Below are 27,121 nucleotides of genomic sequence, written 5' to 3'. Positions count from 1 at the left end.
CCCCCGTTTCACAGATGAGGAGTTGAGGGTCATGGTGGAGTAAATAGTCAGGGTAGAGCCACAGCTGTTTGGAGCACAGGTACAGCAGATCTATATTGCCAGGAAGATGGAGCTATGGCAGAGAATCAAGGACAGAGTGAGCGCCGTGGGACAGCATCCAAGAACAAGGGATGATATCAGGAAGAGGTAGAATGACCTACGGAAGAAGGTACGCTCCATGGCAGCAAGGCACCAGCTCGCCAAACACAGGACTGGTGGTGGACCCCCACCTCCTCCCCCACAGCTCACAGCATGGGAGGAGCAAGTCTTGACAATACTGCATCCTGAGGGACTCACTGGAGTTGCCGGAGGACTGGACACTGGTAAGTCAATATTTACTACTTATCACCCCCATACCTGCATGCTATCACACCCCCTCACCCTCACTCCCATCATTCCACTCCATCCCACACACTGCACCTACACATATGACTAACCCCAATGCCCAGCCCTGCATGCAATACCAATGCATGGACAGCCCTCTCAGCCCGGCATGGTCACACATCACTAAAGCATGCACAGCATTGGGAACTAACAGTCCCACAATACATCACTAAATACAAACCAAGGTGGCTGGGAAACAGCAACAATAAAGGGGAAGCTAGGGATGTATAATATGTCACAGGCATGAAGCATAATACATCACTTACATCCCCGCAGGTGCCCCAGCCGATGTCAGGGGAGAGGAGGTGCCACGACAAACCAGTCCCCCAACAGAAGATGCCTCCATTGATGACAGTAACTCTGGACCTCAGGATCTGGATCAACAACCTGGCCCATCAGGGACCACTGGACAGTTGGTCACCTCAGACCACTCACTGTCCACCATAGAGCCTGCCCGATCAGTATCAAACACCACAGCACCCACCCAGCGTCCCCACACCTCTGTCCCCAGGACACATCAATCACCAGTGTGCCCACCTGTTCAGGGACCCAGGTCCACACCTCACACTCAAGACAATCAGGGACCTGGGGTCAGTGGCAGTGGGCACATTGTTCAGGGGACAGAGGCACAGGGCAACAGGGACAGTGGGAGGAATGCTTTGCACCAGGGGGAGTACAGGCCCAGGCAACCGACTCTCCAAGAGGCACTCACCACGATCCTGGGTGCCTACCAACAATCACAGGACACGATGGGCCAGATCCTTGACAACATGTAGAAGAGCAAGTGGCTGCAGGAGGAACACCATCAGGAGAACAGGGAGGACTTGCAGGCTCTCAACACCACCATGATCTCCATAGCAGGGGTGATGGCAGACATGGCCAACATCATGAGGAAATCAACAGCACACCAGCGGGCCTCTACCACTAGCCAGTCTTTTGACCAGCCCACCACCTCCACTGCAGCTAGTGGGCAGGAGGCCCCGCCATAGACCCCACAGGCCACCAGCACCACTCCCCCTGCTGAAGGTGAACCATCCCGCAAACTTTCCCTGCGACCCAGACAGAAGCCAGAGACACTTGCCAAGACCAAGGCCACTGCCAGGAAATTAGACTCTCCTGGTTGTCCCCCTTGTGTCCCACCCTGTCACCTTGTCCACTTTGAAATGCCTTTGCTTCCCTTCCTATGGCCCATTGGATACTGGACCTGTGCTGCAAACAGACTGGAACAATACCCTGGACTTCCCTCTACCATCACCCCATTCCATTGCACTTTACCCTCAATTTTATAGCACTACAATAAACACCCTTGAACACAACTTGACTACTAGTATTTTATGTTTTGAAAATGTGCATTTAGGGGAAGAGTCACTTCTGGTGCCAATTATATGGACACTGTGATAGCATGCAATTAATGAGCTGTAACTGTCTGTAGTAATCACATCAGGACACTGTTGTCATATCACCAACATCTGTAAAATGACAAGCCAAAGGTGACAGTAAGTTTCAATGCAAAGGAAGCGAATACCATTATGCCACAGTCACACAGATGAAATCAATATTCAGAGCAATGATCAGTTCCACTCTCTCACCTATGTGTCATAGGAAGTAGTGACGTATAACTGATGTTCTGTTGTCCCACATCCTCATCCTCTGTCTCCTTATCCTCACTGTCCTCAGGGTCCACTGCTGCCACAGGGGCATCGCCAGTCTCCTCCTCCTCCTGCAGAAAAGGCACATGCCGTCTGAGGGCCAGGTTGTGCAACATGCAGTATGCCACTACTATCTGGCAGACCTTCCCAGATGAGTAGCACAGGGATTCACCTCTCAGATGGAGGCACCTGAACCTGGCCTTCAGGAGGCTGAAGGTCCTTTCAATTATTCTTCTGGTTCACCCATGTGCCTCATTATACCGGTTCTCAGCCCCTGTCCTGGCATTCCTCACTGGGGTCAGGAGCCACAATAGGTTTGGGTAGCCAGCGTCACCTGCAAATAGTGAGGGACAAACTTTAGCCTTACACAATCCTATGGGGATAACACCTAAAGGCATACACTGATATACAGTAGGTGGGCTCTCTGGCTCACCTATTAGCCACACCCTGTGCCTCTGTAGTTGGCCCACCACATTTGGGGTGCTTCTATTCCTCAGGACAAAGGCATCATGCACCGACCCGGAATACTTAGCAGTGATGTGGGAGATGTACTGGTCAGCCAGGCACACAATTTGCACATTCAGTGAGTGGAAACTCTTCCGATTACTGAACCTGTTCATTCTGGCAGGGGGGGGACTAACACAATATGTGTACAGTCATTCGCCCCAATAATATTGAGGATTTGCTCCGTTGCATAGAATCCTGCCTTAAAAGTGGCCAAATCATCCACCTGGGGGAAAACAATGTACCTCCACACGTGCTTCACCAGGGCAGACAGAACCCTTGCTAGCACGATTGAGAACATTGGCTGTCACATTCCTACTGCCAAGCCCACTGTCACGTGGAAAGAACTAGTTGCGAGGAAATGGAGCACTGATAGCACTTGCACAAGAGGGGGGATCCCAGTGGGATGACGGATTGCTGATATCAGGTCAGGTTCCAATTGGACAGACAGCTCTGTGATTGTGGCCCTGTCCAGTGTATAGGTGACTATAATGTACCTGTCTTCCAGCGTAGCCAAGTCCACATGGGGTCTGTACACAGGGGTTGTCTCCTCCTCCTATTCATCCACAGCGGTAGGTATCTATGGTACACAAGAGTGAATAGGCTGTCACAATTTGAACAATGAAACCACCACCTCAGTGTACATACAGCATCAATGTGATAGGACAGTGGGAATGGCAATGTATGTGCTATTTTAGGCAATGACGCAGTTATGGTTTATCTGATCGTTGTCCACCATCATGAAATGGCGACCGCCTGTCCTGTATCTTGGGACAGGTGGAAGTGAGGTAACTCTGCCGACTTTAGGCGTTGTGGTGTAAGGCAGTCTTGCACCACCGTGCAATTCCTCATTGGCTAATATGGTGCTCTATGGAGTACAGTGGGCAATTGGGATCAGCGCTGGCAGTGACGGTATACACTGCCGCAGATGTGACCGCCATTTTTTGTCCAAATCTTCACTTGTTTCCTGACTTTCCACAGGACAACACCTACACTGCGTGTGCTGCTGTGACCTGATTCAGGAACCTACCATGGCCTGTGTGACTGGGGAAAGGGCCCCAACCTTCACTTCTGAGGAGTTGGAGCGACTGGTGGATGGGTTCCTAAGCCAGTATGGACTGCTGTATGGGCCTCCAGACTAACAGGTGAGTACACCATGGGCACAATGCATGTAGGAAGCATGCATGGGGATGTGTGTGCAAGCATCGTGTCATCTGGGGGATATCTGGTGGTAGTGTACATGGTGTGTGCCAGTGGTGATGGGAACGGGATTGGTGGGCCATATGTGTGACAGGCTGGATTGTATGTGTAATGGTGTCCTCCTGTCTGCATTCCCTCTGCAGGTCAGTGCCTATCAAAAGAAGGGATTGTGGCGTGCCATCACCAACAACATGCAGACCCTGGGGGTCTTCAGCAGGCGGAGAACCCACTGCAGGAAACGGTGGGAAGACCTGAGACACCGGGCACGGAAGACCGCGGAGTCCCAGCTGGGGATGGCCTTCCAACGAGGAAGGAGTGCCTGTCAGAACCAGACCCCACTGATGGCCTGCATACTGGCAGTGGCCTACCCAGAGGTGGAGGGGCGCTTGAGGGCATCACACCATCCACAAGGGGGTGAGTACAGTGGGCATTACTACAATAATTGGTAGGTGGCATGTGATCCGGGTGCTGCATGTGAGTAAGGGGGTGCCCCTTAATGCCAGGCCAGACATGGCAGCGTGATCCAGCTCAAGGGTAATGAGTGTATGGCAAATGCAGGTGACCTAGCTTGCTTGCATTCCATGTCAGTCAGGGCTTTGTGAGTCCCAGGAGGGGTGCAGTTGGTGGTGTTTGCCCCTCAGCTTGCTGTGGCATCTACTCAAATCAATGGCAGTGCAATGCATAGTGCTCAATCCTGATCCCTGTTTGTGACCGTGCTGTATATGCCAACTCTGGTGTTGGTGCTGTAATTGACCCAGTGTTCACTTTCTCTCTCTCTCTCCCTTTTTCCTTCTGTCATCCTGTCCATTTGTGCATTAGCATCATCTGGTGGAGGAGCAGGGGCACCGGTGACAGAGGGAGCTGTATCCCACAGGAACCAGGAGACAGAGTCCACCGATGGTGAGGAAACCAGTGGGACGGAGGGCGAGGGGAGCACCACGGCAGATACAGAATGTGACAACACAGACTTACATACCTCCTCTGATGGAAGCTCCCTGGTGGTGGCGGACATGTCTGTGACCACCCCAGATGCAGGTACAGCCCCCGTACCAGTGCTGCCCTCCTAGTAGCCCCTCAGCGAGTTGCCCGTGCCCACTCACCCAGGAGCGTGGGCATCCTTCACCTCAGGCCCTGCCCCAGTGTGCTCTGCTGCCCTGAGTGAGGAGGCTATTGACCTCCTGAGATCCATCTCTGCAGCGAAGTCAACCATTGTGAATGCCATCCAGGGTCTGGCATCCCAGATGCAGCAATCCAATGCATTCCTGGAGGGCATCCACTGTGGATTGGCAACCCAACAGAGATCAATTCAGGCTCTGGCCTCCTCTCTGATGGCAGCCATTGTCCCTGTTCCTACCGTCTCCCTTCCAACTACCACTTCCCAGTCCCAGTCTCCTCAACCCCAACCCATGCACACATACCGATGAGCATGCACACAAGATAGCACACAAGAGTGGCACAATCAAACACAGGCACCACACTTCAGCCCACAAGCACTCATGCAAACACAAGACAGTTGCACACACAACCACATCCACTGTCTCCCCCTCCTCTTCCCTCAAAGTCACATCCACACTTACACCTGCATGCACTGCTTCAACATCCACCACCAGCATCACCACACCAAGCAGCACACACCTCACTTGCAGACACCTCCACAACATCCATGCATGCGTCCCCTGTGTCCTCTCAAACCCTGTCTGTCCCCCCCAAAGGACACAAACACAGACACTCAGACACCCAACAGCCATTCACCTCACATCAGCACACTCCCAAGCACCTGCACCCAAGTACAGCAGACGTACTCCTCCAACAACCACTCCCTCAACCTCCAATCCCATCCCTCCTCCCTCATCCCACCCCACCGTCCGTAAAAAAAACTTTTCCTTGCCCAACTTTACCTCTTCCCTCCTCCTCCATCCCCCAGTCCTGCCTGTAAGAGCAAGGTCCCAATGACCCAGCCCAGCACCTCAGCCAAGCAGTCCATGGGGACAGTGGAGGCAACTCCTAGTCGTCGAGGCAAGACAGTGAAGGAATCCACTCCACCAACCAGGAAGGTGAAGGATCCCACTCCAACAGCCGGGAAGGGGAAGGATCCCCTCCAACAGCCAGGAAGGGGAAGGATCCCACTCCAACAGCCAAGACAGAGAAGAAGCCCTCACCTTGTCTTCAATTCCAGCCATGAAAGTGAAGAAGCCCTCACCTGCAGATACCACACAGCAGCCCTCATCTCCAACGGAGGCTGCCCAGGAGGCACCTTTCACAGCTGAGACACAGCAGCCCTGGCCTCCAACGGAGGCTGCCCATGAGGCACCTTCCACAACTGAGACAAAACAGCCCTTGCCTCCAATGGAAGCTGCCCAGGAGGCACCTCCTACAGCTCAGACACAGCAGCCCTCAGCTCCAGCAGAGGCTGGCAGGGTACCTCCATCACTACAACCAGTGGTCACGGAGCCCTCACCTCTGGCTGAGACAGTGCAGCCCTCACCTCCAGCAGCGGACGTGTAGGCCACCCTCCAGGGACTGCTGTAAAAGGACCCCCCTCCATAAGCAGTGGGCAAGTCCCCCTCCTCAGAGACTGTGACCTTCCACTCCCCAGCATTGTGAAATGGGTATGGAGCCCCCTCCAGAAGCAGTGGGCAAGCCCCCCACCACGGAGACTGTGACCTTGCACTCCCCAGCATTGGGAAATGGGCATGGAGCCCCCTCCAGAAGCAGTGGTCCCCCACGTGAGAGACTGTGATCTTGCAGTCCCCAGCAAAGAAAAATGGGCATGGAGCCCCCTCCAGAACCAGTGGGCAAGTTCCCGACTTCGGCTGAGGTACCCCCCCACCCCTCTTCCCCTGAGGTGCCTGCCCACTTCAATAAGGATGCCACTACACAGTTCTGTGAGGATGTCATCAGGAAACGAGTTGGGCCTTGGACTGTGTCCTATGGCCATGTGAGCCCTTAGTACTTTGGACTGTGTATTGGCCCTTTGTGGACAATTGTGCATATCTGGCTCATGTGGTGGCTTTTGCCCTGCTAATACATTTTCAGTACTTCCAACCTCTAGTCCTTGTATTATTCTACCGTGTGTCGTGTGCCATTGGTTTACATCTGCAGCTGGTTGTGTGTATGGTGTGTGTGTGTCTGGTGTGTGTTGTGCGTGTGTGTGTCACTGTCCTTTTCCTCCCTCCCTCGTGTGCTAGGTGGCTATACTCACCGTCATTGTTGGCATTGGTGTTCCAGGTGGAGCATGGCTAGAAGAGTATCAGGAAGACTTCTCAGTGTCTATGATGGTGAGTGTTTGGTCTTCTGTGCAGTGTTTCTGATAAGGTTTTTGATGGCGTTGGTTCCGCCCCGGAAATCGTGGAGGTGTGCTGTGTCATAATATGGTGGGCGGTACCTTGTCTTCCGCCTGGATGTTGATGGTTACCGCTGTGGTGAGTGGTGTTACTTCCCTGGCGGATGGTGTGGTACATTGGCTGTCTATGGGAGTTCTCATCGCCATGGTCATAATTTGGCAGTAATTACTGCCAGCAATTTTCTAAAGCTTTCGATGATCGAACTGGTCTTTACGTGGTTATAATGTTAAATTATCTACCAAATTACTCTGAATAGGATTAAAGTGTTGTGTTGTCTATCGTCAAATAATCTGTGTGATGTGTTAGTGTCAATTGTATATTTAACATTATTATGTTGTGTAAGCTAAGGATAATGGTGTGGTAACGTTTTGTGTTCCTATTGGAGTGCAAATTTTTGTTTATTCTATGAAATGTATGACATGATTTTTTTAAAATCTTCCTTAACACTGTTTACATAATTTAAAGTCATTGCATAAATATATATGTGATCTCTCTAATAAATGTTGTTGCGCCCAATTATTAAATAGTGTCAAATCATGTCATTGTAGGAATTTCTTCTTTTGGTAAATGTAAATAGTGGCCTAACCTCACTGACGAAAATTGGCCCAACCCCTATCTATAAACCTAATTTAGAGGCAGGTGTTTACTCGCGAGGGTTCCTTAAGTCATAGGATCTGGCAGGATTCCATAAAGTTGCATAGCAATTTACATCAACGTGGTCCGGCCATAGGTAACGGACCTCTAGATTAGTAATGAGGCCCTTGAACAAGCAATAAAAGACAATCAAACAATTACTGATGCCAAATCACTTTTGGAACAAATTGAGAAGGAAACTGAAGAATTTAAAGATTTTACCATAAATTTAAAAAATGCTAAATATGAGAAGGACAAAAAATTTTTTAATTTGGGTACAGTATATCTATATTTGAAAGAAGAGTTTTATTCTCGACCAGAATCTCGAAGAGCCCTTAATGAATATCAAGGGAGGTCTAGACAAAAATGTATCACTTTTTGGGAGAACTTGTCGTCTGATTCAATGGGGGACTCAGAACACGGTGAAGGACTTTCACATCAGACTAGTAACACAAGGAAACAACAAACTTCTTTAGGAAGTGGGCAACAAAGACGGAGAGGCAGAAATAGAACTACCAATACACCATGGAAAATGAACACCAGCCGAACAAAGTGTCCTTGGAAAAAGGAAATTTGTTCCTGTAAGACATACTGACTTTGCCAAACTCAAAATGGAATTAGTGGAGTTTTTTGTAATGTTTGTCTCAAAGCAGTTTTTTTCAAACATGAAGACCAAAGGTCTGAGGAACATTCTAGACTTCAGAACAAATCCAGTTTTGCCCACCAGCTAACCTAGTACCAAAGGAGGAGTTAGCTTTCGAACAGGCAGTCTTTTCTGAGATTAACCAACTGGAAATCAAGAAAGAGTTTGCTTAGCAATAACTCACTCAAAATCAACATGAAGCTTCATACCACCTCCTGAAGGATGAAACCATAGTTATAAAACAAAAGGACAAAGGTGGTGCCATTGTCGTTTGGTCAAGGGAGAATATTATTAAAGAAGGCTACAGACAGATTCTTAACCAAGAACATTGTCAGAAGATTAGTGCAGATCCTACAAAAGACATTCAAGGTGAAATTTTCAGCATTGCTCAAATAGCATTTGAGAATGGATATATTGGGTCCAAGGAGTCTGAATCTCTCAAAAAAGTGAATCCACGAATTACTGTGATCTATGTTTTGCCAAAAATTCAGAAAGGATGAGAGCTCCCCTCCAGGATATTCCATGGTGTATGGTTGTGGCTCTGTATTGGAGCCAATTTCACAGTGTGTGGACATGTTCTTAAAAACCTTAGTTTGGAAGGTTCTATCATATATAAGAGATACAATGGATGTAATCAACAAAATTGAAGGGATGGAATTCAGTTCTGCAACACAATGGCTGGCCATTCTCGATTTTACTCAGATTCCCCAGGAAGATGGTCTTGAGGCCATTGAATCAGACCTAGAAGGAAGAGAAAGACCCCATCGGGTCCCTACTGAGTTTGTGATAGAGCTGACACATTTGGCCTTAAAAAGGAACTATTTCAAATTTGAAGATTAATATTATTCTCAAACTAAATGGACAGCGATGGGTTGTTCCTTTGCACCGGAGCTAGCAGTACTCTACATGGCTAAGTTTGAAGGGACATTAATTTACAATAACTATCCCTTCAGAACCCAAGTAATATGCTGGTTCCATTTTATTGATGACATACAATGTATCTGAACAAGAGATGCTGGCTCTCTGGGCCTTTTTTCCATCTGGCTGAATAATAGATCCCCTGACATCAAGTTCAGTGTGATTGAAAATCAAAAGTCGATTAATTTTCTGGATGTTGAAATTGTTGGAATAGATATTCTAATATGAGAATACTCTAACGATTTGCTTATACATCCTAATGAGAAATAATGACAAACAAAACTAATAATTGAAAATAACGTGCAATGAGTAAAATGTGCCCACGGGGAGTGGTCATCATGTATGTTAACACATACTAAAATAATGTGAAATATATTTTTTTTTATTAATATGTCATAATTGCTGATATAATCTATGTTTTATGATGCTTTGTACCCTTAACTTAGCCGAACTAGAGACCTGGTAGGCACTGGGCCTTGCTTGCTTAAACGTGGAGACGCAATGAGCTGCTGAGGACTGGACCTGGAGAAAAGGACCTTGAACTGTACAGAGTTCAGATGAGCTCTGCTAAAATTTTCTGCTAAAATTTTCTGCAATGTACCAGCGGACAGGAAACGACCAGAACAAATTGATACAATTATGTGTAGAGTAGGCTAAATGTACTATCCCAGGACTTGAACAATGGAAGCACTGACTAAAAGACTGTGGGCAACAATTTTGTTACCTGAAGAGCCGGATGATGTTCTCATCGACAGAAGGACCAATCATATTAATGGAACTTGATGCTTGAACTGACGCAAACAAGTGGTAAACAAAAACAATATGTTAGAATCATAACACCTGATGAGGTTGACCAATTAGCAGTTTGTAGAACGGACTGAGAGACCCTAATAAAAAGACATGACACAAGAAGGGAATTCAGAGCAGAGAGGCAAAAATGTATGACGTCGGAAGACGCTGACTGAAGTGCTGACAATTGGGCTTACTCTCTGTGAGCCTGATACTTGCTGATGACTGATGACCTGGAGATGAAGACTGACTTGTGGCTGATCTATCTTGGATAGGTAGCTATAAAATGTTGACTGACTAATGTGTACTTTTTCTTGTAGGTACCAACTGTGCTGTTTTTAAATGTTTTTCTCTCTTAGATAGATTTTTCCAAATTAACACTTTTTGACTAAAATTGTTTTTCGCATGAAGACCCACATGCTGATGCTAATTCGAGATAGGTAGGCAGACAAAGGCGGCTTAATTGTGACGGTAGACTGACTGACTTGCATTGCTGAATTATTCAATGTTAAAGGATTTGCTGATTTATGATGATGATCGTCTTTCGCTTATCAATAACACTTGGTGAAATTGCTCCTCAGGATGCTAACAAAGTTTGATTAACAGTAAAATTGGAATAAAGGTTTTGATTGGAATTGTAAGCAATAGGGAATAAAAACGATTACCTTTTTGAGAGTGATGGTATTTTTCTTGTTAGGTAAAGTTTCTTAATGGTGTTTACTCGATTATGATGTTTATTGATGCTCCATTGGTTACCGCTTAACTAGGACACTCTATGCAATCCAAAAGATTCATCGACCGATACGTGTCCCCTTGTAAGTTTACTTACTGAGGACAAGGCGCGCTAGCAAAATCATTGCTGAAGAAAGGAGATTGCTGGAACTCTCTAACAAAAAGCAATGGATAGGAACACGGCTCTGCATTATTCAAGTTTCTATCCTAGAAGCTTACAAGACAATCAACCGTATGGACAAATCTTACAGATTAGAAAGAATTGCTCTTGTAAAAATGCATATTTTCGCCATGAAGAGATACTGGTCAAAAATTTGAAGGAAAGAAGGTACCCCAAAAGACTGTTGAAAAATGCCATGAAAAGAACTTAGTTCACACTAAGGAAATCTTCACTGGTAAAAAAAAGATATCCGTAAATTGGAACTATTGGTTTGTGTATCTACATTCTCAGACAAATCATTTGAAGAAACTTGTTTTGAAAAAATGGCATTTACTTTCAGGATTGGATCGCTCCTTTGAGCGCCCATTGTTCACAGTAAAAAAGAATACTAATATTGCGCAACAGATTGTATGAGCGTGCACTCCTCCATCTGCAAAGAAAAAGGAATTAAAGACGTCTTCGAAAAAGGGATTAAAAAGGAATTAAAGTAATAAATGTGGTACTTGTATTGTTTGTGATAAACTCTTGAGGGTTCAGAATTTTCATATAAAGGGGTCAAATATCATCATGGATCATTTTCCAAGTGTAAAATTAAAAATGTCATTAATGGCATTCTTTGCCCTTGAAAAAAATGTAAATATGATAACCTAATAAGGAAGTGAGGCAGAGGATTATTCAAGACAAGTCAAGGATTTCCTGAAAGGTGGTCACGGCACTTATAGTCAATAATGATTTGGAAAACATTATAATGCGGAAGACAAGTAGTGGACTGTGTTATTTGTCCTGGAACCAACAGTGAGAGGTTGGAACTTTGAGCATAAGCTGAAACAAAAGGAAGCATATCTAATTTTGAAATTCAAAACTACCGTTGACAGGCTCAATTAATTATCGGAGCTGCAAAACCTCTGAAATTAATATTCTGTTCTGACACTAGAGGGGCCACCTAAGCAGTGCTTGAAATGGAAAAATTAAAGTGCAGGTACTCTGTGGCAGAGTACCTGCTTGTTTCCTAGAAGTGCCGGTACTCTCCAATTAAAAGTATTACGTTTTTCCTGAGATGTGCCGGTACTCTCCCTCTCAAAATAAAAAAGTGCCGGTACTCAGTACCGGACAGTACCGGCCCATTTAAAGCACTGCACCTAAGAATATAAATAGGCCTTAGTTTGGTGTCAAATCAGGTGACCCTACGGTGAATGGGAGCGGTAGTTGGAGTGCCGCTGTGGCTATGCGCTAGAAACACAAACGTTTTAAGTACCAGGATGGCTGATTCACTTCTAAATGGACGTGTGTAAGACTGAGTGTAGACTCGAGCTTAAATATACACACGTTTCATTGACTGGTGGTTAAAATTTGTTTTCTGCTGCAGCGGTACCACTGCAGTTTTGTGCAAAAACAACACAACGCTGTAAGTCTCCAGGGCGGCTGATTGAAGTTCAAACGGACAGGGTGTGAGACTAAGTGTACACTTTGATCTTAAAGATGCACGTGTTTCATTGACTAGCGCTTAAGATTTGTTTTCTGACGTTGCGGTGCCGCTACGGTTTTGCACAAAAAAAACAAAAACGCTGTAAGCCTCTAGGATGGCTGATTGACCTTTAAACTGACGGGTGTGAGACTGTACACTCTTGAGTTTAAGGATGCACAAGTTGATTGACTGGCGGATAAGATCTGTTCTTTGTAATTCAGCTTAGGTTAGATGATTCTCGTTTAGATCATTGAATCTAAAGGAGAATGGTCTAGGAGTTTAAATCCACCCCTCAAGTGTATGCTCGACTGGTACTGCGCTTTAGGATTTTCTCACGATACAAGTTTGTAGATTTGTTTGGCTGCAGTCAAACTACTTAATTCGATCGGAGTAATCAGCCTAACGCTTGTTGTGTAAACGGGTACATGTTCTGGCACGGAAGTGATTCCTTGTTTTCTACTATTTCAGTGCAAAAGAGGAGAGACATTTTGAAGATTGAAAAGCGCTTAGCCTTAATCAATGAAGAGTAAGTCTTCTGATGCATCATTTTCAATAACGGTATCATTTATAACGGTTTCGTGTTTGTCACAAATTGTTAAAATAAATGGCCTATTTTCATTTTGTTCCAGCTGACTCACTGACAATTTTCTGAAAAACATGTTCTCTGTTCAAATACCAGTGGAATTGAAATAAGTTCACGGCTCCAGGAAGCATGTTACAATTGGTGTACCTAACAGACAATCTTCTTAAGTTTTGCTTTGCTTTTTCTTCTTTCAGTCACCATTAAGGTAAGGATTGACTTGGACTATAGTAATTATGTTTCATGAACAGCAATCAGTATATTTACAACAATTTTTTTCATTGTTCAGTCAAAGTCATTATTATTATTTCTTGTTTTTAGGTTGGAGTTTTATCCAGTTCTTAGTCCTGAGGAGAACCCTGACTAGATGGGTTTCAAACACGTCAACAAATTTGTACTAGGGACTTGGTTAGGAACTTGGCTGGGTCACAAAGTGAACCATTAGGAATTCAATAAGTCAGTTTTGGTCCCTTTACAAATTTTGGCCCTCAAAATAAAAATGTAACACGCTTCCCATTCCCCGAGTACATTTCTAAGAAGTCTTCATGTTGGTTTAAATTCTAAAAAAGATTTCTCCAGCTTTGAATGGTGGAACTGGTCTTTACGTGGTTATTATGTTAAATTGTGTACAGAATTAGCCTGAATGGAATTGCATTGCTGTGTTGTCTATTGTCAAATAGTCTGTATGTTGTGCTGGTGTCAATCATGTATTTAACATTAATGTGTTGTGTAAGAAAGGATAATGGAGTGGCAAAGTTTTGTGTTCCGATATGAGTGCACATTTTTTTTATCCTCCTGAAATGTATGACATGTTTTAAAAAATCTTCCTTAAAAGAGTTTAAATACTTTAAAGTCATTGTATAAATATATATGTGGTTGCACTAATAAATGTTGTTTGGCCCAGTTTTATTAAATAGTGTCAAATCATGTCAGAGTAGGTATTTCTTCTTTTGCAAAATGTAAACAGTGGCCTAACCTCACTGGCGGAAATGATTCCAACCCCTATCTATAAACTTACCATTCCAAAAGTGACATTTTCAGATTTGTAATGATTAATCCGACTTTACAATTAAATAGATTTATTATCACAATTTCATAGACACCAAACATGGCATATCTACCTCCTCTGGTCTAATAATAAAAGCTTATTAATTAAATATAATAAGAAGAAATCCCCAATGTTATCCTCTGAGAGGGATAGGCCTCTTTTTCTCTAGTAGGACACGTAAACCCTAAAAGTACATGTCCCACCTTTTAATTACACAGTACTTTGCTCTATTGGCTACCTAGGACATTCCTTAGGGGTGACATGTTTAAAAAAAAAAAAAAAGGGGTGGATGTTTTAAGGCTTGGTAAACGGTTTTAAATGCCATGTCGACATGACAGTGGGACATTGCCTTCAGACTGCAATGGCAGACCAGGGAAATGGTTTAATGTGCTATTTAAGTGGGTGGCACAATAAGTGCTGCAGGCTTATTGGGAGCATTTAATTTACAGGCATTGTGTATATGGTAAACCCCTCTAAAAGGGACTTACATGTAATTTAAATATGCCAATCAAATCTTGTTTCAGGGAGCAAGAACTTTAACACTGGTTAGCAGAAGTAAAGTGCACAGAGTCCTAAGGCCAACAAGCAAAAATCCAGCAAAAGATAGGAGGAGGAAGCCAGAAGGTTTGGGGTGAACCTATAGATGGGGCCATGCCCAACACGTTTGCATTCTAAAGCCTTGTCCAGACTAGAAGTTCCCTTTGGCCCTCCCCATTAGGAAGCCTCCTTTGATCCTTTCCATGGGTGATGACTGTGTGGAGCCCAGCTCCAGGACTACCAGCGAAATTGACGTTTGGTGCATGGTCGGAAAATAGAGCCTCAAAGCGCAAGTTGCAAGATACCACCAGGGATCTGCAAGTGAACCCCCAGACCTGACAGTCCTGCTCCACCGAAAACCTTCCCAGATCTACATTGCGGGGGTCATCACGTGTCCTGGGAGGAGCATAGCAAGATATGCTGCAGTGGAGGTTCAATGATGTGTGCCTATAATGGTCAACATTATAGTCATGCTTCATTAAGTTTCATTTTAACTAGTTGGCACTCACCTAAGTATTAATTTCTCCCATTCACTTGTAGGACCTGTCTCACATGTTTGCTTTTCAGGTGTAGGGTAAGTTTAGTTACATCACCATCGAAAGGCTTTTATAATCCTAGACAACTTTTCTACTACATGTTAAAGTGTCTGTGTGGTAATGCACAACTCGATACATGACTCAACCTATTCTTTTTGGTTCGGTGATGAAAAATGGCAAGGGAGATCATGCCCCTGAATTGCATCTTTTTCACCAACTGCTCTTAATTGGTTCATTATCTCTCTTATATTCATTGAGTGGTCTCTTCAATAGACCATATTTGGGCCCTCCTTACGAATGGGCAGGAAATTCTAATCCCTGCTCAATTTCCTGTTTGCCTTAAGTTTTTTGCATCCTGTAATTACTAGGTACAATAAGGGTAGCATATACTGTTAAATGTTAGCAGACCAAGGGGCATATTTATACTATCTTCGCGCTGAATTTGCATCATTTGTGTTACGTAAATGTGGCGCAAACTTAACTCCATATTAATATTTTGATACAAGACCCATCTAGTGTCAAAATATTGGAGTTTGCACCATTTTTTGGATGTCTGAACCCTCCTTGCATCAATGTGATGCAAGGTAGGCATTCCCATCCAAAAAATGATGCTATCCCCATACCGCCATTTTTATCCCCGTGCTAAAATGATGCACGGGTGGGAGGCGGACCCAAATAATGACTTTAAGCTTGCTTAGCACCATCATTTAATGCCTGGGTCAGACCAGGCATTAGGGGACCTGTGGGCCTATTTCCTTGGCCTAACACCATTGAAGGTGGCCACTCCAAGCCCCAGGAACACCTCCACCCACACCAGAGGGACACCAGAGGATGGGGGGCTCCACCCCAGGTAAGTAGGGTATGTAAAGGGAAGTAGTTATTTTTTTTTTATTTTAAGTGCTATCTGGGGCCCTAACAAGGGCCCCCCTGCATGGTACTGGGTGCAATGGCAATGCCCAGGTGACACTGGTCCCCTGTGATGGCCGTTGGGCATGACTCTTGTCTTTTATAAGACAGGAATCATGTGTTATGGATGGTTGTGCGTCAGGAAATGAGGTTAGGCTGGTTAACTGCATTTTTTGCCTCTAACCAGCCTAGCGTAATTTTTTGAGGCAAAACCCCTTCACCCTTACCACCACCCCCACCCGGCTAACAATAAATTTGGCACCCGGCTGGCATTTTGGAATGACGAAGCCGGCGGTTAACTTTTTGATGTAAAAGTGCGTTAGCGCAGTTTTGCACCAAAAAGTATAAATATGGACCCAAATCTGCTGGTATTTAATACAGGAAAACTGCTCAGTAGTTACAAGGACATATTCAATTTGGTGCAGTAAGCACTAAACTCGATGCTATACCCCATCATCGGGGCAAAAGGTACTATTTAATGCATTCAATGAGTTTCAAATGCAGAAGTGTTGCATTTTTATTGGGTGCAATACAATGACTATATAAAACACTTAGCTACTCGTAATGAGAGTCTTAATATATATGCAAAGCATCTAGTAAAATTGACGGAGAACCATGGCCTCTGCTGCTTCACATATTCAAACAGTGGACAAATATTTTTTAAGATTCTCTCCTTACAACTATTTGGATGCAATTTATGTTTGGACATTTCCATCTAGAGGCATCAGGATTCCTGAAACTGTCCCTTTTCCTAAGACAGAGATCTCTGTCTTGAAGAAAATATAATTGTATGCCATATTTATTGGGCACAGGATTTTATTTTCTACCAAAGCCATTTCAGGTGATACAAATATAGAAATATTAATCAATGAGAGCCTGCCCGCACGAGCCCAGGTGTCTACTTTGTTGATGTCTTCCCATTACTATATAAGCGTGCCATCCGACAGATGCTACTAATTTTTCTGCCATCTTGATGCAGTCTTGTCATAATGCTATTACCACAACCAGAAGAAATTACTGTATTAGTATTGTACAACTTTTACCTGGTGTTGCCCCAACAGGAATTTCCAATGCAGCACCTGGAAAAGGATGCAGTGGGCATTACTAACAGTAGTGGTTACTAGTAGCACATTGCTCTGGAGTTCGCCAGATCGCAATGTCTCCCTATTCACCAGCTTATTAAATTTAAATTCAAGGTGGTATATGTGGTAGTGCCTGTAAAAATCTATTGAATTGCCCTATATTTTCACAAGCGTGCGTAGTTTGGCATACGTTTAGCTTAGGGAGCTCAAATGTGTAATTATCTACTTGCTGCTCCTTGGTTTGAGACTAACAATTGGATTTACTGTATAAAAACAGCCCAACATCTATAGGTTAATCTTGTTTTTCTATTGTCTGTCTTGATTTCTTTGTAGCATTGGTCAGTTTAATGAAACCCTTGTTGGCGTACAAGAATTATAGAAAATAAATAAATAAATAATAAGGTCAGGCAGCCATAGTGGTGAGTGGTAAACAATATAAAGATGACAATTTTGAGATTAGTGGAGGATCTAGATGTATCTTTTATTACCTATCCCACGTCCCTGGAAATTAACACTGATGGTTGACAAATGCTCATTACACATTGTACCTGAGTGGGTGACTGGCTGTGGATGTTTTTGTCTGTCATTAGGCTTGATGACACACAGCCTGTTTCATTCTGCCTTTTGCTTGGGTTTGTACTCCTGTACCTTCATTGCAGGGGTGAATAATTCAGTTCATTTATCTATTCAATAGGTATCGCGTCCCCAAATGGGTTCCATATTGTGCCTAAATATATGAACCTTCAGTGTGACAAGACAATTTGCTATTAGATGTCTTACTCTTGTAGCTGTCTGATTGTCCAGAGACCAGATTTTCCACTCTAGTAAGCCTTTCCATTACTTTGAAAACTTTCTCTGCCTAATGGACTTCTACTTTGTCCTCCTTTGAACCACATTCTGTAGTGTAAGTGAAGGGACTGTATGAATTAATCTCAGTCTCCTGTAATTACTTGTGTCACGTTCCAGTCCATTATTTTGATATCCACTGTACTATTCTAGACACAGACTAGTAACATGCTAATCAGACTTGGCTCAGCTCCATTGGAAACAGAGCTGCCTAAAGGCCTGGACTTCTTCAAACCTTGTCAGACTGACAGGACAGCTCAGGAAGCAAAAGAGTCAATACATGCATATTGTGAGAGATTGTTGCAGGCATTCAAGCATTACAGTGGTATAGAGACGATTGAGGAGAAAGACATGCCTCATTTTCTGTTTAGATTTGTAGAAGGATTGGGACCTGAAATTAGCCAGATGACTAAGAGTCATTTGATTTGTTGGCAAGCAAAGCCGATTGATGAGGTGTTGCAGTTGCAGTATGCAAATTACTGTAGTGATGAGATTGAGTTGAAGCAGAAAAAGTTGAAAGAGAAGATGATGGTGATACAGATTAAAGCAGGTCAAACAGGAGTACAAGGGAATTTTTCGCAGCAGTTGCCACAGCAGCAGCAGGGGAACATGATGTTTCAGCCTCAGATGAGAGGTAGAGGTCATGGAGACAATATGACTTGTGGTCCAGACTTTAATACTGTAGTGGTCTAGAATGATGTGCAGGAAATGAAGAAGCTATTGCCATGTCACATTTGCCGAGCCATTGGACATTGGAAACGGGAGTGTCAAATGATGGTGCAGGAAGGTGTTATTCAGCAGAGTAATGACATCAATTCATTTCAGAATGTGAGAGGACCGAGAGTAAGAGGTCCTAATCCAAATTTTCAGAATAGTGTGAATCAAGTGCAGATTTTTCAGGCCATGCAGCAGGTGCAAATGTTTAGTGCACAAGTGTCACAGTTGCAGCCGATGCAACAGCAGATTCCCATGGTACATAGACAGCAAATTCAAATACCTCAAGCCCCAATGGAGCAGCAACAGATGATGCTTTCTCACCAGGTCACAGGCCAGAGGCAGAACAGAAACAGTAATAGTGCACCATTTCGAAGTGAGAATGGAATAAATGATGAATGGATGAGTGACAGATAAGATGAGGAGCCATGTGTGCTTGCGACTTCTTTTGAGGAAGATCAAAGAGGACCCTATGTGAAGGGAAAAGTTATGGGTCATAAGGCTTCATTCTTGGTTGACACATGAGCTACACGCTCTACATTGAGAGGCACAGAAATCCCAAACTTGCCCCTTTCAGGAAGAACAGTTCAGGTTGTAGGTGGAGCAAACCAGTACTTGACAAATCGGAGTACAGATCCAGTCCAAGTGGAGATTGGCAACTTCCAAAGGTTGCATAAGTTTGTAGTCTGCAATTCAAGTCCGGTATCCCTACTGGGAAGAGACTTGGGGCCTGATTCTAACTTTGGAGGACGGTGTTAAACCGTCCCAAAAGTGGCGGATATACCACCTACCGTATTACGAGTTCCATAGGATATAATGGACTCGTAATATGGTAGGTGGTATATCCACCACTTTTGGGACGGTTTAACACCGTCCTCCAAAGTTAGAATCAGGCCCTTGTTGTGTAAAACAAAGTGCTTAAGTACTTGCTCAAATGATGGAATTGAGATTCAGATGACTATTAATGATGAAGAAGAACAGGCCCCAGAGAGGGAATGTGAAAATACAAATGAGGAGTACCATTTGATTTAATTTTTCCCGATGTTCACAGTGAAAGAGCTCCATCCTGATTTGCAGGGCACGATAAAGGAGGGGGTGTGGGATTTGGCAGGAAAAGAAGTAGGTTTGATAAAGGGGGTGGAGCCAGTCAAGGTTACTGTGAAGCCGAATGCAGTTTTTCCCCAACTTCCGCAGTACCATATGCTTATGAAAGTAGCTCAGATAATTGCTGACTTTGTAAAGCAAGGGGCTGTGAAAGAAGTATTGAGCAGTCCATATACCTCACCGATAATGGGTTTGAAAAAGCCCTGTGGGAAGGTTTCGGATTGTTTAGGATTTGAGAAAAATAAATTAGATTGTGGTCAAATGTTGTCCCGTGGTGCCAAATCCAGCTGTGATAATGTTCCAGATTCCATGTGCTGCTGAGTGGTTCACTGTCATTGATTTGTCACAAGCATTATTTTCTGTGCTTCTTCATGAGGATAGTCAATTTCTCTTTTGTTTCAAATTCTTGGATCGAGTTTATTGCTGGTGCAGAATTCCTCAAGGGTTTTCAGAGTCACCTCCCACATTCAATCAGATCTTGAAAAATAATTTGGAATCTTTGGAATTGCTTTTCCAATCAACCTTGGTGCAGTACATTGATGACTTGCTGATTGCGTCCAAGACAAGGGACGAGTGCAAGTATGATACGATTGCCCTGTTGAACCATTTGAGAAAGAATGGTCACAAAGTGTCTCCGCTTAAATTGCATTACTGTCAGAAAGTACTGAAGTATTTGGGTCACCAGATTGAAAAAGGTTCAAGAAAGACATCCAGAAAAAGCATTACAACCAAGTGCAGATAAATTCCCCCAACTACACAGAGAGATGTTAGGATGTTTCCTGGGAATGGTAGGCTTTTGTCACCAATGGATTCTAAATTTTTCAGTCATTTCAAGACCATTGCAAAAGCTGACTCATAAAGAAGTCACTGATCCCATAGTGTTAGACCAGGATGAAATTAAAGTGTTCATTGAATTGAGAGAGAGTTTGTGCAGGGCTCCAGCGTTGGGTATGGCTGATTACATGAAACCTTTCACATTGTTTTGTCATGAGCGTGATGCGTGTCCTTTGTCTGTCTTGACACAGGTCCATGGAGGTGTAAACTGCCCAGTAGCATATTTTTCAGCTACTTTGGACCCAGTTGCAGCAGCCTTACCAAGTTGTTTGCGCGCAGTTGCCGCAGTTGGGCAAAGCCTTCCAGAGTGTGAGGGCATTGTGATGGGACATCCCCTGACTGTAATGGTCCCTCACTCTATTGAGATTCTGCTGACAAGGACAAAACCCAATGTTTGACTGGTGCAAAGTTGACTAGATATGAAACGAGTATTTTGGGTCACCAAATGTATCACTGAAAAGATGTACAGTGCTGAACCTGGCAACCTTACTTACAAATGAAAATGCTGAAATTGAAAAAGAGGAAGATGTTGAGCATGATTGTCTCGAAGTAACTGATTTGTGCACAAAGCCGAGACCTGACATTAGAGATACCTGATTGGAGGAAAATGATCAAATTATCTTTGTTGTTGGTTCTTGTCTGAGAGACAATACAGGGATGCTGACAGCAGGACATGCTTTGTGCACAATTACTGGCCCCTCAAAGCTTCTTGGCTTCAAGGGGTATATTCTGCCCAAGTAGAGGAACTGGTAGCCCTTACTAGAGCGTGCAATCTTTCTGCTCAGCTGAAAGTTACAATCTACACAGATATCTAGTACGGATTTGGAATAGTACATGATTTTGGTCAGTTGCGGTCACAAAGAGGTTTCCTGACCTCTTCTGGTTCACCAGTGAGAAATGGTGAGAGAATTAAAGAATTGTTACATGCTATTTAAATACCTGAAAATATTGCCGTGGTGAAATGCAGTGCACATTTGAAATCGCAGGACTATGGCCCTCATTCTGACCTTGGCGGGCGGCGGAGGCCGCCCGCCAAAAGTCCCGCCGTCAGGTTACCGTTCCCGCTGGGCTGGCGGGCGGTCGCCTTCAGACCGCCAGCCAGCCCAGCGGGAAAGAGGCTTCCACGATGAAGCCGGCTCGGAATCGAGCCGGCGGAGTGGAAGCTGTGCGACGGGTGCAGTTGCACCCGTCGCGTATTTCACTGTCTGCGCAGCAGACAGTGAAATACATGTAGGGGCCCTCTTACGGGGGCCCCTGCAATGCCCATGCCAGTGGCATGGGCACTGCAGGGGCCCCCAGGGGCCCCGCGACCCCCCATACCGCCATCCGGATCTCGGCGGTCCGACCGGGGGGTCGGAATCCCCGCAGCGGTGCAGCAAGCTGCGCCGCCGCGGAGGATTCAATGGGGCCGCGGTACACTGGCGGGACCCCGCCAGTGGTGCCGGTCCGACCGCGGCTTTACCGCCGCGGTCAGAATCCCCATTGGAGCACCGCCGGCCTGTCGGCGGTGCTCCCGCGGTCCTCCGCCCTGGCGGTCAAAGACCGCCAGGGTCAGAATGACCACCTATGTGTCATTGGGAAATGGATATGCGGATCAAGTCGCAAGGTTTTGCGAATGTGAACTGTATATCATTCAAAGACAAGTGTGAACTGTTACCTGAAGAAGACAAAACTTGTACAAGTTATGCATAGAAAATAATTGACACCATTGAAGAACTGAAAATGTTGCAGCATAATGTTGACAGGGAGGAGAAACGTTCATGGAACAAAATGAAATGCGTGCAAAGACAAGATGAATTGTGGGTTCCTGAGGAGGGTCAATTGGTTTTGCCAAATAGCCTGTTGTCTCAAATGGCGAGGTACTGTCATGGTCAAGCACACATTGGGAGGGATGCAATGGTCTGTTTGTTCAACATGATTGGTTGAACCTAAAGTTTAGACAAGTTGCTGAAGCAGTTTGCCATCAATGTGTCATTTGCAAACAACTAAATGCAGGAAAAGGGACAGTGGTTAATTTGAGCCACATTGGAAGAGCAGGTGGTCCATTCAGCAGAATGCAAGTGGATTTTATTGAGATGCCTCTGTGTGGAGGTTTGAGATATGTGTTGGTGACTGGTTGTATTTTTAGTCACTGGATTGAAGCTTACCCTACACGAAGAAATGATAGTCTCACAGTAGCGAAAATACTGCTTAGGTAACAGATACTGCGTTTCGGGTTTCTGATCTCTTTAGAATCAGATAGGGGAAGTCACTTCAACAATGAAGTAATTAAATTACTGTGTGCAGCATTGAACATTGAGCAGAAGTTGCATTGTAGTTACTGCCCTGAAGCATCAGGACTAGTGGAACAGATGAATGGTACATTGAAGTCAAGAGTTGCAAAGATGTGTGTGTCTATGAATTTGAAATGGCCTGACACATTGCCTTTAGTGTTGATATCAATGAGAAACACACCTGACAGGAAGACAGGATTGTCGCCGCATGAAATGCTCATGGGCAGAGCAATGAGGTTTCCAGCGGTGCCAGCAAATGCACTTGTCAACATTACAGATGATATGGTGTTGGATTACTGCAAAGGTCTGGCTGATGTGGTTCTCTCTTTTTCTCAGCAGGTGGAAGCCACCATACTGCCACCGATTCATGACCCAGGGCACAACCTGAGAGCTGGGGACTGGGTTGTCATCCGAACGCACGTGAGAAAGATGTGTTTGGATCCTCGTTGGAAGGGAGCATACCAGGTAGTTTTGACAACTACCACAGCTGTGAAGTGTGCTGGAATTCTGAACTGGATTCAAGCAAGCCATACGAAGAAAGTGTTATGTCCACTGGACCATGAAGAAGCATTGTTGAGAGTACCAACAACAGCGAGACACGGCTCAGGGCCGGAAGGAGAACAAAGGGGAACTGAGACTGGATCTGAGCTGGCTGAGGACGGTTCAGTCACTCCTGTGACAGACGAGGGAGAAGACCTCCAGGAGGGTGACGGAGAGCCTATCTCAATTGAGTCAGCAGGAGAGCCCAGTCAGAGGAGGGCTTTCCCAGAAGCAGATGATCTTGAGAGACAAACAGAGCAATTGCCAGACCCAGAAGTGGAAGGAGTTGAGGTAGATCAAAGTCAATGTGATCTGACTCCTCCTGAACAGGTCGCAGGTCCGTCAAGAGAAAACACCACAGAACAAGGAGAAGGTTCAAGTTCGACTCTGAAGAGAACACTGACAAAGGGTCCACCGAAAGGAGATAAGTGGCCAGAGTCACAGGTGGAGAAAGGGAAAGAAGTGGTTGTTGAACCAACAATCAAAGAAGAAGTAGATACCACAAGAAGAGAAGATCTAAGTGAAGGGGAGCGGAATGTTGATTGAAAAGAAAGAGAATAGCCAGTCCTAAATGGGCGTATGCAACTACAAACAAATGGCAGAAAGAGTTTATGTCTTTTTGTTTTGATAGAGAAGTTCCGGGTCAGTATTTTGGCACGTGAGGTAAGCTAATGAACTGAACTGTTGAAACAATCTGAGAGAAATTTTTGAGAAAAGAAACTGTTGAAATAACCGGAAGAGACATTGAAAACCTGATTTGACTTTTTGAACCTGATTTTGACAAGCTGCTAACTGATTTTGACAAGGGATCCTGGAAGTGAAACTGAACTGCTGAAAGAAGTATTGTCTATTTTTGAATTTTTTGCTGCAAGTTTTTTTTTCTCAATTTCTTCTGCTTTCTGATTCTTTACAGATCAGTCAACAAGGTAGAGATGTTAGGCGCTGTAAAAATATGAGCATTGGTTTGGCGATTATGTGTGGGATATTGTTTGTGGTGTTGATTGTGGGAATGTCTGTTCTTGATAAGAGTGAAGCCAACCATACTTCTGCTTTTTAGACAACTACTGCACTAACTGCATTAGAGAAGTTTAGGTTAGATGATAAATATTTGCATGAGGATACTAATGCGTAGGGAGAACTTTCTTCTAATGTTTTCTATCGCTTATTATGTTAGTATGTTGAGACAATGGATGCAAAGAATTGCTTTGTGTGTATACAGATTCCTTCATCAGTCGAGGAAGGAATAACCTATCATAGTCTGCCTTTAACCTACGGGATAAGTTGTAGTCTGTTACTAACAAGATTTTATAACCAAGAGTACATTCAGTAATTTTATTCTAACTATGATGTAGTGTTTTTGTTTGTTCCTATAATTAGGTATTGGAGTAGAGTAGCTAAGGATAATGACATAATAATAGTTAGAGGTTTCTTTGAACCTACATTGACGTTTGGCACAGCTTATGCACATAGAAAAAATTTGACATGCTTGCTTACACCTTTAGAAAAAAGCTTCTTAGATCACACAGATGACAGGAGAAAGGCATTAAAAGAGAAATTAGAAAAAGGCTTCAAGAAAATGACTTACGAGAATGATTATACTTATAGTGCAATTAAAATGCAAGGGAAATTAGCTTTAGATGCACAACATGTAGGGAAAACTTTTGTATATAGGCCTAAGTTGTGCACTGAAACTTTATTTGTGGAAACGAGTGAATGTAGGCATGTGTTTTTGTTTCAGAGTAATTTGACATTTATGTTCACTGGACAGGACCCTGCTATTCCAAGGATTTATAATATCTGTGGACCTAATGTGTGTTACCGTCTTCCAAGAGGAAGGTAAGGGACAGGTTATTTGGTGATAGTTTTCTCAAAGATTTATCAAATGGAAGATCTGAAAAAGTTTCCGAAAGTGACTGAATTATATGATAAGAGACAGAGGAGGGAGTCCTCTTCTGCTATAGTGGGAGATATATTTGGAGCAGTGATTCCTTCAGTGGGAGTCATTGTAAATTTGATAAAGATTCAAAAGTTGTCTACTATTGTGGATAACATGCTGACAAATTTTTCAGGAGCCATACTCCTGATAGATACTGAATTAGCTGCTGATAGAGCTATGACCCATCAAAATCGTCTTGCTTTAGATATTCTTTTAGTGAAGGATGGTGGAGTCTGTACAATGATTAATTCTAGGCATTGCTGTATGCCAGATAACAGTAAAGAGATAAGAGACTTACTAATCTGACTAATGCAAGTGCCGATTTGAAAGAACTGGAAGAACCAGATGTTTGGGGAAAAGGTTGGCAAAGGGTTTGTGTCGGTGGGAAATAGGCTCAGCAACATTTGGAATGGGATTCTGTTGGAAATATTACATGGGATATTAATTGTTGTAGTTTGTCTGTTGGGGGAATGGTGATTGTGCAAATTATGCAAAAGACTTAAAATGAAAAGGTCAAAGAATAATCAGAGGAGGGAAGAAAAGGGAAGAAATTACAGGGAAAATTCAAGGGGGAAGCGAAATTATGAAGAGAGTGAATTGTACAAATTTTAGTCGATGCAGAAATTTGTAGGTAATAGTGTGATGACCTATTTAGTCATCAGAGCAGGGATTGCTATCCCAGGTGTCTTAATAAAAATTATTAATGAGGGTTTATGTATTTTGAATAATAAGTGTATGCAGAAAATGTAATAATGTAGAAAAATAATGCACACATTTGAAAATGTGAGTACGAAGAATGGCCACCAATGTTGACGTAATGTACTAATCAATAAATGTTGAATATATGTTAGACTAATGCAGTAATATGTCATATAAAGGGTAATGAATTTAGCTTTAGCTTTATTAATTGTGGGCCTTAAATTAGCGAGTGTCTTGGCCTATTTGCCAGACCTCATGTAAAAGCTGTATTTCTTAGCGTTTAATAACAAATGCTGACCAAGTGAGTTAAACTGTGAATCTCTATTGTATTGTTTAAATGTGCTCATAACGGAAGCTTTTTGTGTGAACCGACTGCTAGGAGCTGATGTTCTTGCTAATGCAACATTTTATGTGTAATGTGTGTGAGACTAACTTTCCAAGGACTAGAACAAAGAAGATACTGACTAGAGTAAAAGCTGCAACAATATTGTTACCTGACAAGCCAGATGATGAGGACATCACAAGACGAACCAATCAAGAATATGATAACGGAGAAATATTAGGATTCATTGATTTGGGATTTTAGTTGTATTGGACAAAGTGCGAACATACGATTAATTGACCAATAGGGATTTAGTTTTAACAGTTTTGACTTAACAAGAGTACACGGAGGGAAGACATTCATTCATTCTGGGAGAAGACAGTCATTTTGCCCATTATTCTTGACCGAAAGGTTATTACTTTCTTATGCGTCTTGACATGAGATGTGCTTAACTTTAATGCTTAAAGACTTGTCCTTCTACATTCTGATGCTGAACCCTGATGCCTTGCTGATCGACTGATGTCCTGAGGACGAAGACTAATTCTGCTTTGCTGATCAAACCATGCATAGGTATATCCGAATTGTGATTATTATGCATAATTGCTTTTTCTTTCTAGGTACCAACTGCACTGTTTTGATAGCACCATAGTTAGATGTTTTCCAAATGTGTGTTAATAAATTGTTTTGCATGAAGCCCAACATGC

The 27,121-nt window shown here is 43.8% G+C and overlaps 1 protein-coding gene across 1 annotated transcript in view; it reads left to right on the top strand.

Moving 5' to 3' along the window:
- LOC138293845 (extracellular calcium-sensing receptor-like) overlaps window positions 1-27,121 on the top strand; it is a 224,843-nt gene that overhangs the window by 163,673 nt on the left and 34,049 nt on the right. The gene's annotated exons all lie outside the window — the stretch shown is intronic.

This window comes from Pleurodeles waltl, chromosome 4_2 (assembly GCF_031143425.1).
Source record: "Pleurodeles waltl isolate 20211129_DDA chromosome 4_2, aPleWal1.hap1.20221129, whole genome shotgun sequence".
Classification (NCBI taxonomy): domain Eukaryota; kingdom Metazoa; phylum Chordata; class Amphibia; order Caudata; family Salamandridae; genus Pleurodeles; species Pleurodeles waltl.
The sequence above is the reverse complement of the archived record's forward strand: the minus strand, read 5'-3'. Positions and strand labels throughout refer to the sequence as shown.